Raw genomic sequence first — 16,040 nt, 5'->3', positions numbered from 1 at the left:
ACTAGACCTTTCTATTGGCTTTTAAACTGGCTCAAGTTCCCAGTAAAAACAAGAATCAGGCTTCCCTGGTGGCGCAGTGGTTGAGAGTCCGCCTGCCGATGCAGGGGACACGGATTTGTGCCCCGGTCCGGGAAGATCCCACATGCTGTGGAGCGGCTGGGCCCATGAGCCATGGTCGCTGAGCCTGCGCATCAGGAGCCTGTGCTCCTCAGTGGGAGAGGCCACAACAGTGAGAGGCCCACGTACCGCAAAAAAAAAAAAAAAAAAAAAAAAAAAAAATCAACAGACCCACCACCTCTTCTTCAATTTTATATCTCTTTTCCAGTATAGCCTCTTGCCCTCTCTCCCTCCCCCCCGCCTTTAAGGACAAAGTTCTAGAATGGTTTTTCCATATTATCATCATTTCCCAGGTCTCTCACTCTTCAGCCCACCTCATTCCTGTCCCCACCCTCGTCGCTCCCCTGAAATAGCTATTGCTAAGGTCAGCAATGACTTCTATGTGTGGCCTTCGTGTCACCTGACATCTCAGCAACATTAGACACCACTGACTACTTTCTCCTTGAAACACTTTCTTCCCTGTGTTTCCATGACATCACACTTCTTCTTCTGCCCAGACACTGAGGAGCAGAATTCCCTAAGCCTCAGTCCCAGACTCTCTTCTACTTGTTTCCTGTGTGATTTCACCTATACCTGTGGCTTCGGTTACCACTTACATGCAGAAATATCTCAAGTTTTAATCTCCATCCCAGGTCTCCTCTCTGAGCTCCTGACATGTATGGCCAACTGCCTAGCTGTCAGCACCACACAGCATTTCAAACACATTTCAAACCAAGCTCATGGCCTAATCTCTAAACCTGGTCCTCTTGCAGGTTCTTCATTTCTGTGAATGGTACCACTGTACACCCCCCATGTGACAGCCAGAAACCTAGGAGCCGTCCCCGATAACTTGCTTTCTGCACCCTCCTGCTAAGCCACCATATCCTTCCCCTTCTTAAGCAGCTTTCAGAAACATCCATTTTCCTCAAGCTGCCACCACCACTTTTCTGAATTGTCTCCAAACTGGCCTCCTTAGTGTAGAGAACAGACTGGAGGACTCCAAGGGAATTGGCTCTAAAAGCTGTCTCTGGTCATGCCACCTCCCCACCTACTCCCAACTTAAACCTTCACTGGTTGCCTAGTCCTCTGATGAGGGCCCTGCTCTCCCCAGCCTCAAGTGGCACTTGCCCTCGCTTGCTGCACCCCAGCTAGTGTGGCCTTTCTGACCCTTAAAGATGCCATGTTCCCTCCCTCTACAAGGCCTCTGCATAAGCTATCCCCCGACTCCCACCCCGCCCCTCCATCCCCCACTGTAACGCTCAGGCCCCTCAGCTCTCAGGTCAATCATCACTTCCTCAGGGAAGCCTTCTGGGAGCAATCCCCCCCCCACCCCCCGCCCCGGTCTGCTCACATGGCATCATGTCCCTCTCCTTTACAGCTGCAATTTAAATGAACATCTCCTTCCCCCAGAGGAATGTGAGCCCCATGAGGGTGGGAAACACAAACATTTCCCCCCCACCATGGTGTCCCCATACCTAACACAGTGCCCGCCACACAGCATGTGCTCAATAAATGTCTATGAAATATAATAATGATGACAACAGACATTCGTATTCTTACACGTGTTTTCCATTCTGCTAGTACCTGATCAGTCACAGGTCCCTCATTTTACCAGTATAATCAGAACACTAGAAAGAAAAATTTTCTAAATTGACAACCCTAGTAGTATAGTATGAACACATATTCACTGCAAAAGGATTCTCACCTCCAAATATCCCAAAGCTAAGAGCACCAATGTTATAAATGAAATAACATTGAGTGTGTGCCTTACTCCGTTTGTGCTGCTGTAACACAATACCACAGACCGAGTGGCTTATAAACATCATAAATTTATTGCCCATCGTTCTGGAGGCTGGAAGTTTGAGATCAGCGTACCAGCATGGTTGGGTGAGGGCCCTCTTCCAGGTCACAGACTTCACATGGCCGAAAGGGCAAGGAAGCTCTGTGGCATCTCTTTTACAAGAGCACTAATCCCATTCATGGGGACTCCACCCTCATGATCTAATCACCCACAAAGGCTCCACCTACCAGTACCACCACTTCGAGGGTTAGGATTTCAACACATGAATTTTGGTGGGGGTGGGTCACAAACATTCAGACCACAGCGGTATGATATTTGGTTTGTCTATGCCAAACTCCTTACAACGTGTGATATATGTTCAAAGACTTCATGTGTATATTTAACTGTAATTTGCACTGTATTTTCATACTCTCATCAATTACAGATGTACTTATTTATTGAACTTATCTACCATGTCAGTAGCCCTAACACGTAAAAGTTTTTTAAAAGTCTCTACTAGCAAACTGTAAATCATTTGTAAATGAACACGTGACTAGAGAAAATGAGATATTTACCAGACCAAACAAACAAAAACCCTACCAGAAAAATACCTGCTCCCCACCCATTCTGGTTTTACTTGCATTTTCATACGGGTGGTATGAAATCATTGCAATCATCTTTCTCAATGCTCATGAAATGTCAATAATTAACCAGAGACGTTAAAACCCCTTAGTAAAGAATAACTCATCATACCACCCACTTTTGACTTTTCATTCATGTAAAAATTTAAGCATCTAATCAAATGTGTACAAAGTTTTCAGCTAACTACACTCACCGTTTTTATTTTTCATTGTTGTTGTTAATTCTGCGTTGAGAGCTCTATGAAAAAAAGCTAGGAGAATTCCACCTCTTTTTCTTTTCTGAGCATCAAGCTCGAGAACCATTAGCATTAGAGTAGAAGTCTAAAGGAAGCCAGCGGCATAAATGTCAACCGAACTTCTATAAATCCTCCAGTATTCATGGTGCTGCTTTTTAAACTGAAGCAAATGGAAAGAAATGAAGTCTAAACCTGGAAAGGCTAAGGAACCCTACATTAATATGATTAAGTTACACTCCCTCTCTCGGTGATATGATGTTACTTAAGATTCAACAAAGAATTGCTCATTACTATAGAAAAGATTTCTCCATGGTTCTTCCCTGTCAGTTAAGATCCTAAACTCTGAATAAGGGTGTCCTTTATATTTTTCCCATACTTTCAACCCTTTCTCTTCCAAGAGCATATAACAGGATTCAAGTTAAACTGTTTGATTCCGCCTGTTACAGACCTTGGCGATGGATACTCCCCTGAAACAATTTTTTTGGATTATCGATTGTTTGATGAAAACAAAGAATGAAACATTTAAGGTTAAATAGTCATTTCTAACTGGCCCTTATTTTCCCCACAATTCTACGTAGTAATTACAATCAGAGTGGGTTAGGACAGGAAGGAGCGAACTCTGTTCCCCAAACGGGCTGTAAGAGTCATCTACCCCCAGCAAGAAACGCCCTCACTCAGGGGCTCTGGGGTGGTCCCATCTTGTACCGCAACTCAGAGAACTGTTTTGACAGTTAGCTCATATTGTTACCTATCTCCTTATACAAGATTTCCCTTTTATCTCTCATAATCCTGTCCCTTTACATCCTATGCTAAATGCCTTCTAGGAATCTCTGATCTCTCTAATTCATATGTTCATATCCCAAAGCTTCCCCCAACCCCTCCTGCATCACACAATATTTTCTCAGTATATGTTCTGCTTATTCCTACCAGTCAAGAAGATTCTGTAAGTCTCCTTTCTATAGTTTGTTTTCTGGGCAGGGGGTGGGGGGATAAGGTTTCTTGACATATGTTTTTCACATAGCCCAGAGTCCCCACCAAGAGGTTCTGACAAAACAAGGGTGAGGGGTTATCCCATCTCCTTAAACCCTCCCTGAGAATTCCTGCTCTTTCGAGAAATAATGTTTCGCCTTAATTGCCTACCACACTTTATCAATTCTCCCTCCTATTATAGGTATTTTTAATTAGAATCTTAACAAAACTTTTATTCTTATTCTCCTAGCTTACATTTACTGATAGGTTTTACATGTTCTAGCTATTAACTTAAAAATAAATCAAATGAAATCTAATATAGTTAATCTGTCATGGCAACTTTTTTGTTGTTCTTATTTTAAATTTTTTATTTCATTTTACACTGACTCCTGGCTTGGAATTTGTTTTTATAATGCCTAACAAGAAGTGTGGCTGTAATGAAAAAAGCCCTTCTTTCCCAGCTCCCAACCCACTGAAGAATTCTCCCCTTAGGAAATTCAAGAGTTCATTTTCAGACTTCCCTGGTGGAGCAGTGGTTAAGAATCCGCCTGCCAATGCAGGGGACACGGGTTCAATCCCTGGTCCGGAAAGGTCCCACATGTCACCGAGCAACTAAGCCTGTGTGCCACAACTACTGAGCCTGCTCTCTAGAGCCCGCGTGCCACAATTACTGAAGCCCGTGCGCCACAACTACTGAGCCCTGGGGCCCGTGCTCCGCAACAAGAGAAGCCACCACAATGAGAAGCCCGCGCACCACAATGAACAGTAGCCCCCACTTTCCGCAACTAGAGAAAGCCCGCACGCAGCAACAAAGACCCAAGGCAGGCAAAAAACAGAGAAAAAAACCCTTCATTTTCTAGGGTCTTAAGGCTCAAAGCACAGACGGCACATTTTATTTACTTGGTAAATGTTGCTTCTTAGCATCTTACTCCACTCAAAACTTTCATAAAGAAGTCTTTGTTTTTTAAACCTATGAGCTCCAACCTCAGCCACTGGATTTGGAATAAACCAGAATGCCTTAAGCCAGAAGACAATGGTAATTAGAAGGTCACACTAATACAGTATCTGACACAAATAAAAAGTAAGGTGCTGCAAGTTTATGTAATTTCAGAGCCCATCTTTAAGGAACTCAACATTTCAAATACAACACACTCCCTGAGCCTCAGACGGGGTCCGTGTGAGTGAGGGGCTCTGAAGCTGAAGTAGGGACCGGGCGACACCACATCACCTGGGGGACTCCGGAAGAGGCAAGAGGTTCTGCATTCAACCTCTACCAGCTTCTGATGTACTTATTTCCACATTTCTGCTCTTCCTTTCCTGGAGGGATCACAGAAGGAGCCATTCGGCTGGGGACATCTCTTGGCTTTCTGCCAACACTATGAAATCAAGGAAAAGCTGGACAGAGCAAGATTTTTGCAACTATGTTTTTTTTCTATTATAAACTTAAAATAACACAATTTATAATAGGGCAACTATGTTTTGTTCTTTTTTTTTTTTTTTTTTTTTAAGGAATCACGGGACACCTGCCAAGCAACCTAGGAAGTCGGGACCTAAGGAGACAGGGAGGTCTTCTCACCTCCAAATTGTCGATCTGATTACCTCTGAGAAAGTCCTCAGGTTGCAAGGAAGTGACTGAGGCAGGGCTCTGCCCGCCTGCCCCCTATTTCTCTCTTTTGCTTGCTCCCCATAGGAAACAGGAGACGGCATTAAATGGGTTAGAGGGGCTGAAGAACAACTGAGCAAATTTCTCCCACCTGCTGAGCTCTTAAGCCAAATTCCATTTGGCTAGAGAGAGCAAGCTAGAATCCAGTCCTAGTCCCAGTATTCATCAAGTGGTCTTTCGCTCAAGAGGAATATGACCTCTTGACCTGCAAGTTCTACAAAATGGAGATAAGAACGCCAATGGGGCAAGACGGTTATGTGGCTTAAATGAGACAAGTTAAATACACCTAGCACAGTGCCTGGCACATCCAGCCACTTGTGGTAGATCATTTAATGACCGTACATTCCTTTGCAATGTGACACTGCCATCCTACCATCCACAGCAAAAGACCTTGCAGCATCTGCCTTTCACCCTCTTAGAGCATTGCCCTGAAACTGCCGTGTGAAGAAGCCTGTCTAGCCTACTGTAGGATGAGAGGCCACATGGAGAACTGAAGCTGCCCAGCTGACAGGCAACACTCAATACCAACTGCCAGCCATGGTGGCAAGCCATCCTGGACCTTCCAGCCCCGCTGACCCCCCAGCTGAATGCAGACACATGAGCGAGTGAGCCTATCACCAGCAGAGTAACTACCCAGCCACCCACAGAATCATGAGAAATTGTCTTAAGCCACTAGGTTGCTGGGGTGGTTTGTCGTTCAGCAATAGATCCAAACACCACTCCATAAAGGATATTGTTTATTATTACCACCCGTTCCTAACACATTTCCTAACGGGGAAACGTTACACCTGACTCTCCAATGGCACCAAGTCACACAGGGATAGGCTATTCTGTATCTTAAGCAATATGATCATTTCCGCCTCCTATTAACCTTTGGCCTAGGGGCCCTGAAGCTTGTCTACCAAATGGGAAATCTGGTGGCTTAAATGAGAAGACAGCCAAGGAGTTACTAAATTGTCTAAGTGGACTTTTATCCTGTTACCTAAGAGCAACTTAAAACCCTACCCAGGGTACTTTGAGAGTGGTTTCTCTTCTGACCTCCTCCCATAAGACTGCTGTTGCCTCACACTGATTCCAACTGCACTATTTTCCAATAAACATGGTACTTATCTGACTCTGTATCTGGTTTGACACTATCAGGTAGCCAAAAAATCTAAATGCAGTGACGTGTTTCTTTGAACCATTTCACAGGCCAGAGAGGTGATGATGCACAAAACACATCTGATGTGGCTTCAGGTGACCTCAAGTTTAACATTTATTACAAACGTCATGTTTAAATACAGGGTTAAGTCCTGTCAAATACCTAAGCTTGGCCCATAGACTTGGTAATAAAGAACGTTCTGGGGCAATGTTCCTGAGGCCAGACTTAAGTGAATGGGGTTACAGAAGCTCAGATCCAGGTGGCCCAGGAAAGTTGAACTTTCCCCAGCTTTACAAAACAGGGTCAGGTGGCCCCAGCTCGTAGACCCCCTAATCCCAGAACTACTCATTCTATAACCTATTAACAATTTTAAGCCTGGTGATACCCTCAAGGCTTCTTGGAATGATGGCTCTGACCTTTCTAACTTGTGGAGCTGACCAATGTGAAGATTACTATCCTTCCTACATGGATCAAGTGCAGAGTTTTGCTCTTTTTTATTTTAAAGGAAAACCTTTTTTTTTTTTTTTTTTTTTTTGCGGTACGCGGGCCTCTCACTGTTGTGGCCTCTCCCGTTGCGGAGCACAGGCTCTGGACGCTCAGGCTCAGCGGCCATGGCTCACGGGCCCAGCCGCTCCGCAGCATGTAGGATCTTCCCGGACCGGGGCACAAACCCGTGTCCCCTGCAATGGCAGGCGGACTCTCAACCACTGCGCCACCAGGGAAGCCCAAAGGAAAACCTTTTGTTCAATCTTTGCTATGGTTCGAATACATTAATGCCATCAAAAACAACTTCACTTCTTGCTTTTTAAGTTGCAAGCCTAGTATTCTTGGGCAAATGGGTTCTACTCACAGAAATTCCACTAAAATTATATATTCTCTACTACCTTGTAGAAAAAAATTATCCAGGAACAATATCAGATTGCTGTTTTCATTGGTCATGCATCCTCTTAAAGCTATTTCTGGATTAAACCCATGAACTCACACCTCATCCTAATGACCCTTCACTGCTCAGTGCCAAGGCATGACACCCCTGGCCAGAACTGAGGAACATGATATGAAATGCATCATAAAGCAAGGTCACTAGGTTTGACTGTACTACACTACCAGGAATGTGGTTGAGAAGGCCAGCCACTGCAAAGGCAGCATTTTCTGAATGCAAATCCAAAGGAGACATTTGTTTCACCTCCTAGAATCAGGACTAGATGGGCTTCTCCAAAGTGGTTTCTCTTCTGGACACCTTGAAGCTTGTTCTGGATTGTTTGCCTCTTTTCCTTGGCTGCTGGGAAGCTGACAGCCAGAACTTCCAGGAAGAAGAGAACGGTACTTCAAAGTACACGCGCCCTCATACCTCCATCGTATTTTCCTTTGACTTATTTTTCTTTTTCATCCTAAGTTTATTTTATCTTGTCATATGTATGCATCTTTGCAAGCCTTCCCTAATCTTTTTTGGAACAAGGTGGGGTATAAATAAAAGTAAAGATATTATAGTCAGTGTGTATGCCTAATCCCCCTACTCTAGAGAGAGAGCTCTGGTAAGCAAGGGCTGTGCATTGCCCCACTTTAAAATCCCTACAGTGTCCAGTGCTGTGCTTTTACTGCTAAAAAAATATTGGGGGGAATTAAATGGCAGAATATGTACTTTTTGATAGCACTATGTTACCTGAACTATGAAATACACAGTATACTAATGATTTTATCTTTTATCCTCAAAACAAGTTCACATGAGTGTGAAAGGATGCACGTACAAGAGTATTAACTATAGCATTAGTTATCAGAAGCAACCTTAAGGTGCAGTGCTAGGGAAATGCTTAAATATATTGGTACAGGCACACTACCCCAAGTTACACAGACACTGAAATGAACAAGAGGATACAGAAGAAATGTCCATCACATACTACCACGTAGGAAAAAAGTAGGCTGCGAAACGATAAATTTGTCATAAATACATAGCTTGGCACGCTCTGGCATTTGTACAGAAAGAAGGTCTGAAGAGCTATACCCCCCAAACTGCTAACTGGTTGAGGTTGGGGGTGAAGCCACGAGAGGTGGGAGCTGGGGGAAGGGGAAGAAGTGAACTTGCATTCTCTTGAACACTGACTGTCTGTAATGTTTCTTATAATATGCAAGTGTCACTTTTGTAATTTAAAAATAAAAAACACTGAAGGAAACATTTAGAGACTTGAGGCTATAATGCATTCTCAAATCCTCAAAATGCCTAATGTCTTAAGGGTTTGTTCCGAGAGACTCAACTGGGATACTCCAAACATGCTGCCTTTGCTCCAAGCAGCCAGGCCTCCCCTTCCCGCAACTTGGCCTTCCTCCCTATCGACTTTATCTTGTCCTGGATTTCTGCACAAAGCGTGTAAGAAATTGATGTGTTCAGTAACACTCATACACGTTGTTAAAATATGAAAAGCCAAAGAATCTTTCTCCGTCGGAACATAGCTATAGAATTTATAAGCCCTTAAAACAGCATATAACAAATTATAAAGCATTTAAATTCATAATTGGCTCAAAATTTTTACATGTATTAGAGCAAAACATGTTAATTGAGAAAGACTAGTTTGGGGAATTATATCCCTAAAATGAAACACTTTGTAAAGGGCGGTTTTTCATTTGTTCTAAATTTTTTTATCAAATGAAAATTCCTCCTTCCTCCTCTTCCACTAAATAAACCTGTGCCAAACAAAGAGAAGTTTTCTGTGCCTTCAAAATGTACTTTTTAAAGGTTTTTTTAAAGCCTATTTGAAGAAAGCTAATTAAATTAACTTGACCAAGATAGTTTCTCCATGTCCCCAAAATTTTAAAGTTAAATCAAAACCGATGTATAAATCTACCAATGTATCAGTTATTTCTAAAGCGGCCATGTCACAGTGGACACCAACACAGCCCAGGCCGGGATCCAACGTGGGCTCCAAGCCTGGGCTCCATGGGAACAGTCAGGTGGAGACTATACGTCTGGAGCTCAGAGATGATGTCAGAGAAACCAGGATTGAAAGCATCAGATAGATAGCAGACAGTGGAGGAGCAGCGAAGTCAGACACTGGAAATATATCAACTAAGAAAATCAGACAAGGCAGGGATGGGTCAAAGGAAGGATCCAACTAGGTCAGAATGTGGATGATAAAAGCAAGCAGTAACCAAGCAACCCAGGTGATCTCTGATACCTGTGTACGTTTTCCTCCCGGCTTTGTTGTATTTGTCCACTGGTGAGGGTGTTAGGTATTGGAGTCAGATGTTAATTATTATAAAAAGGAAATCAAAGGCCTACAGATAGACTCTGACCTTGATAAACATCCAGGGCACAGCCAGTGGAATTAGCTCAAGGATGCTGGATGCTGTCTCACCTATTTCTCCAAGAAGCTTTTTTGGCAATCCCAAAGACTATGAATGATGATTCCAGTTTGACTGTAGATCTTGAAATAGATGTCTAAAGAAGTCTTGATAAACCCTTTTATAAAATGTAATGAGAATACTTTTCCAATTCACTGTGAGGCAAGCAGCCAACTTCCTAAGGAGTTTGATCAGCAAATGGGGTTTTGAAACAACACATCCATCCGCTTCTTCTGCAAGAACTTCTCAAAGCTGGAAGAGGAGACGTGTGCTGCCTACCCACCCACTCTGCACTGTGACGCCCTTTGCTCCCTACCCAGCTGATCAAAGTGGCCTAAATCTACCAGCCAATTAGTTCTGGATCCATTTGTCTTCTTAGTTAACCTACAGAGAAAAATCTACTGCTCTAAAGATACTACTTTCAAATCCAAGCTTACTCCTTCCACGCCTCCTTTTCCCTCAAAACCAACTGTTTTGCTTTGAAGTGGACAGAACTGGTAGGAAGTTCTATTTTTGCACCTGCCCATCCAACTGCCTTTCACTAACGTGAGTCCTTCACCCTCCAGACACCAGATGAGCTCCCACACTTCCCCCTGTCCCCACCGACAGGGGTCCAGGGATCTCCCAACCACTCTGAGTGCCCCCCACTTCCTCCAGCGTCTCCAACCCCAAGACCCAGGCTGCTCCACTGCAACCTGTTTTACCATCCAGCAGACAAATGGTTTCCAAAGAGTGGACTGTGACCCATTAATAGTTGATGAGTTTCGCAGAACACAGAACAGAAACAGAAATAGAGTAGAAATAGAAATGAAAATAGAAACAATGCACAGTAAGGGTACATATTGTTTCATGAAACCTGTTTCAGATACACATACACTTACTTGTGCCCTGAGTCAATGTGAAAATTGTACTGTGCTGTCATCCAGAAATGCCTGAAACAAGTCTTTCTCCATCTAGTCAGACCTCCCCCTTGCTACTGGGCCTGCTGCTCAGAGACTCCTTTCCCCGTGCCGGCTCAAGCTCTGAGCAGACTGCCAGCTGTCTTCTTCATCGGCTGTTTGCACAAACCTTGGCCTTTTAGAGTGACTCACAAGCCCCTTCTCATGTAGCCACAGGACTGCTCTCTCCTTGAACAGACCAATGTTCTGAGCAAACACACACACACACACACACACACACACACACACACACACACACACACGCCCCTTTGCTATCCTTAGCCCTCTTTTCAGGATCTGCTCACAGCACCTCCAACTGTCTCACTATGAATAACAAACTCAGAGCAGCAGGACTCCATTTCTTTGCTACCTTTCATCTCCAACGAGAAAAAAACATCACCAAAGTCACTCTTGAAACACCTTAGATTTTCTTACAAAATTAACTTCACTTTCCTGATGTAATGCGTTCCCTGATGTAATACATCCAGTGCCTGATACCAACGCCAGGGAAAGGAGCTCATCCCTAAAGCCTGTCTGCCATCCTTGAGAACAGATGGCTACTCCACCGCCATGTTGCTCTCTCTTCTTCCTCTCACAAGGCAAATGGAAGGAGAGAAGGCACAACGAGGTGATTGTAGGAGCATGGGGGCATCCTTTCCTCTCTCAAGGACAAGGGCGAAAGCTGTCCAGCACAGCTCCACCCCCAGTCCTGCCCTCCCGCGTCCAATCGCCCACAATTCTCACTCAGACAATTCATGCATTATCTTCCTCTACAGAAAAACTCGTTTTCTGTATCTTCCTGTAGACCGTTCAGTTTACTTTTCTCAGTCAAACTGAGTATCCCACTTTTTAATCTTCCAAGAGATAACAAAGCTAAATGAGTCCTTAATCTGCAGGATGTGGGACATTAGTTCGACAAGAAGGGAGTGGGGAGACAATGAGGTCTGAAGGTCTCTTATGAAGCAAACTGCTCAGTTTCCTCTCTTACACGGAAGGCCAGCTTTGAGGGAGGAACATAAACGTGGGGCATCGGTTAGAGCACCAAGGGAGAGAGTGAACAGGTCTGAGAACTGCAGGACAGCTGTGCTAGGCTCTGAAGGGCGAGAAACACTCTCAAAGGGAAAGGGAAAAAGGGCAAGTCACATCTAGGGCACATTCTAGAATTCTCCTCACAGCCCCACCACTCCCTCTCTGCGACCCGGCCCTTTCCCCATTTCCCAGTCAGGAATCCAGGGCTCCTTTAGCACCTCTCTGGTCACCTGGTTATTGGGAGGACAGGCCCTCCAGCCCCACCCAAGTCGCTTCTTCCTCCTTTCCCACTCCTAGCTGGGAAAGTTCTTAACCAATCTAGCACTGAGTTAAATTTCTGATGGCTCCCTGCTCCAGAGGCCTCTCTTTACCTTGCTAATCAAATGAATCTCTCTCCGATGGAGATTTCAGAAAAATGAAGGAAAAGGTAGGCCAACTCTTGCATCCATACCCTAGGGTCTATGTAGAAGGCTTCCTTCTTTGGAATTTACTATAAAGTTTCAGCCTCTTGACCACTGCCATTCCTAGGCACCTCGAAGTATACAGCTTGAGTCGCAAAAAGCCATTCTTCTTTCCCACAAGGTAAAGAAGGATTAGAGTGAAAGGAACAGGAACAGAAAGCTAATAGTGTAAAAAAGCATGACTAACTGAGCAGCTGGGTGTGAGGCATCCACCCTAGATAGGTAAAACTCACGCAAGATCACACAGTAAGGATTCAAACTCTGGAGGGAGGTAATGTGACAAAAGGGAGCTGCAGGGGTAGGGAAAAAAAGGCATCCTGAAAATATATTATCCTCAGGATCACCTAATGGCAGAGGAAGGAGGATGGCAAATAAACTAAAATCCATGGTTCCTCAAGCCAATCTTTCAAATTTTCTAGTGTTGCAGGAGTCCACTTTTCTAACTTAGTTTCACCCATACAATTTAAGGACAAGATAAACAAGGGAAAAATCCTCTACTTCACATATAGCACACTTAAAAGGGGACTGGCATTAATTCTACCATATTACCTTAACTGGCTACACAAAGATGAAACTGCATTCCAAACTACACCCTGTGCTCACACAGCAGTATCTCACTTAAAATACACAATCTAAGATCCATTTTTCTCAACTCCGTTTATGAATGGCTAAAGATTTTACTAAAGTGACAGTTTTTTTTCCTACTACACATCAACTCCTAACATCCACACAGACTCTTCCAACTTGTCCCCAAATTGGAATCAGATTCATTTAAACATTATCAAATATCACTCTTTAAGAATAATTTTATAATTTCATATAAAAATGTGCACCACATTCACACTCAGATGTGTACAACTAAGAAAATACTGGCCAGCAACAGTGAACCTTTAATGAACTTAGACAACTCAAAGCGCTTTCACGGAGGGCGACAGGAAAATGCTAGCATTATGGATCCCATTTTATGGCTGGGTAAACCGAGGTACTTAGTTCAATAAACTTGCTCGGGTATACAGTGGTAGAGATGGAAGCAGAAACCAATTTCTCCCTCTGACTCTGCGCCCAGTCCCTCTCCCACTAGACTCTTCAGCACTCGGTAGCTAAAAATGGGACCCACTTGAGAACTGCAAGCGTAAATAAAAGCTTCTTGTTTTATTTAGTAGTGGGGAGGTGTAAGAGGGGGAGACTTACCCACTTGATGCACCTGATCCTGTACCGGCCTCTAACAAGAAAGCTTTCTCTGGATGCCCAAAGCACCCATCCCTTTGAGCTGAGACCCGGGAGGCACCCCCAGGCAGCCCCATCAGTCCGAATCACACAGCCCGGGAAACGTGAGTGGAACGCTGGGCGTCTGGGCAGCGCTGGGGCCGCGGGCCTCGGGGACACCATCTGCGCCCAGAGCTGCGCCGGAGCCCGCCGGGCTAGGAGGATGCTGAGCCGGCAGCACACACCTGCTGGAGCCCTCCGCGGAGCCCCGGGCCGCCTCCCGCGCCGGGGACGCCCACCCAGCCTCCAGGCGCCGGAGCCCTCGGCCGCGCTAGGCCGGGGGCGGGAAGCCGCGGCGCCCCTGCCAGCGGGCTGCGCTCGGCGGCGCAGAAGAGCCACGGGGCAAAGCGAGCCCGCCCTCCTCCCGAGCCCTCTCCAAACGGCGTCACCTGTGCCGGGTCCCGGGGCGACTCGCGCGCGGGCAGTGGTGCGCCGGGCCGGGAGAGGGCGGCGAGTGGTTACAGTCGCCTGGTCATCCGGCCCGGCCCGAGGGCTGGCGCCGGCCAGAGCCGCCCCGCGAGATGCTCTTTGGGAGCCAGGGGAGCCAGGGGAGCCAGGGGAGCCGCGGGCTCCGAGCCGCAGGGAGGAACAGCCGCGGAGGATACTGCTACCGCCGCGGCCGCCGCGCCCGCCTGGACTGCGGGCTCGGGTTACCGCAGAGCGGCTCCTTAAAGGGGCCGCGGCGCTCGGGCTCAGGCTCCCGCTCCGGCTCCAGGAGGCTCCGACCCCAGGCCAAAGTGGGCGGGGCCCGGGGCCCCGAGGCCGGCAGTAGGGCAGACCTTCGGGTGCTGGAACTTGGGTCCCGGAAAGGGCTCAAAACCGGGAACACCCGAGGCGGGCTGCGGTGGGATCCTGGAAGAGCACACCTCGCCAGGGACAGAGCGTAAGGTTCCTCGGCTTTCCAAAGCAAGTAACAAGACTAGCAAGTGGGACAATGGTCTGAGTCCGCTTCCGCTGCGGTCAGTACCTGGGCTAGCCACGTAACCAAAATTCTTTTCAGATTATGAATTTACATTTTTCCTTAGATGCCCAAATTCTGGTTAATGAAGCGCATGGTTTGATTATCAGAAAGGAGGTGAAAGGGCAATTGCTGATTTTTCCTGCTACGTCTCTCTTAGCCAAAGTCCCTCGCAGTTTTTGGTTTGGGGCTGCAGATGCGTTCCAAACTGGGTAGGGGGCGTGTGTGGAAGAGGCAAGTTCTTTTGGAGTAGCCTCCTCCGGAATCCCTGAAAAACACCACCTACACGCGGAGCCCCTCTGCTGTCAGGGTGGGGAAGTAGGATTTGGAAATTTTTGGGTGCTGGCTGAGAATTTCAAGTTGCCCAGTGCATAAAGTTTGCCGTTAAATAGTAGCTCTTCTGACCTGTTAAATACGGCCTCAAAAACTTCCGGGTGTCCTGGATCAAAAAGATAGAATTGTTCTGAATAAAACAAAATAATGAAGAAATATATTTAGGCTGTTATAATTTGCAAAAAAAAAAAATCACAAATACTTTTTTTAGAAAGAACCTCACTGAGGTTCAATTTCTTCATCTCTATAATGGGGATAATAATTCACACACATCTCTGAAGTGTCTTGGCAAATGGACTTCAGACTGACTTAGAAAAGACAAAACCTATTCCAAGCTACAGTGACAGAAAACTGCCCTGTAGTCAAGCAGGGAGGAAGATCTTGCAGGCCCCCAAGTGCATGTTCCCCTTTTTCTCCCCAAGATTCTCAGAACATACCAGGGTACCAATACCCTTTGACAACAACCTGTCCCATCACAGTCGCTTCACAGTGTGCATAGTCCTTGACAACTTTGGTTTGCCCCATACCTGTCTATGCACTCACACAGGTATTTCAGAACTATCCACGGACAGAATGGTTGTAGGTGCACATCAGTGGGATCAGCCCTGCAAGTACAGATTACACACGTTATCTCAGGAATCTGCATCAAGACTACCTCTTCCAGGGGCTTCCCTGGTGGCAAGGTGGTTAGGAATCCACCTGCCAATGCAGGGGACACTGGTTCGATCCCTGGTTCTCTTATTTTCTTCCCATAATATATATGTCTTACTTTTGTCTGTATTTTTATTTTTAATGAAAGTAATACAGTTAAGTGAAAATTCAAGTGGTTCTTAAACGCTTTTAACAAAAAATATCCAGGAGTCCCATCAGTCCCCTGACCAACTTCTCCCCCACCTAGCTTCACCCCAGTTCCCCACAACCCTGCTAGGTGTTCTTCATTTCCTAAATGATAAACTTATACCAATGTTTCTTGATTTTCAGGTTTAGACATTACTTATTGACTTCTTGTCATGGTATTTGAGTATTTAGCTCTTTTATACACACCACCACCCACTTTGCCCTCACCCTTCCTTCTGACATAGCCACATCCCAACTCTCGTTCAAGTCAGCAGTTAGGGTTGTACCATCTTGACAATACAAATATAGGGTGTTGCCGAATCAAGTAAGTTACCATAATAAGGCTTTTCTTGAAAATC

The 16,040-nt window shown here is 45.6% G+C and overlaps 1 protein-coding gene across 4 annotated transcripts in view; it reads right to left on the bottom strand.

The window, feature by feature from the left end:
* The window catches only part of TLCD4 (TLC domain containing 4), a 101,135-nt gene that overhangs the window by 45,835 nt on the left and 39,260 nt on the right, over nucleotides 1–16,040 (bottom strand). The window contains exon 2 of one of the 4 annotated variants that reach the window (XM_060025985.1): nucleotides 15,372–15,449. The exons of 1 other annotated variant lie outside the window; for it this stretch is intronic. The gene's annotated coding sequence lies outside the window, so the exon portion shown is untranslated. Of the gene's footprint in view, nucleotides 1–13,478; nucleotides 13,923–13,942; nucleotides 14,259–15,371; nucleotides 15,450–16,040 lie in introns of those variants that run through there. 2 more of the 4 variants (XM_060025977.2, XM_060025988.2) reach the window with 2 other exon arrangements.

The sequence above is a fragment of the Delphinus delphis genome, chromosome 1 (assembly GCF_949987515.2).
Source record: "Delphinus delphis chromosome 1, mDelDel1.2, whole genome shotgun sequence".
In the NCBI taxonomy this organism is placed as follows: Eukaryota; Metazoa; Chordata; class Mammalia; order Artiodactyla; family Delphinidae; genus Delphinus; species Delphinus delphis.
The sequence above is the reverse complement of the archived record's forward strand: the minus strand, read 5'-3'. Positions and strand labels throughout refer to the sequence as shown.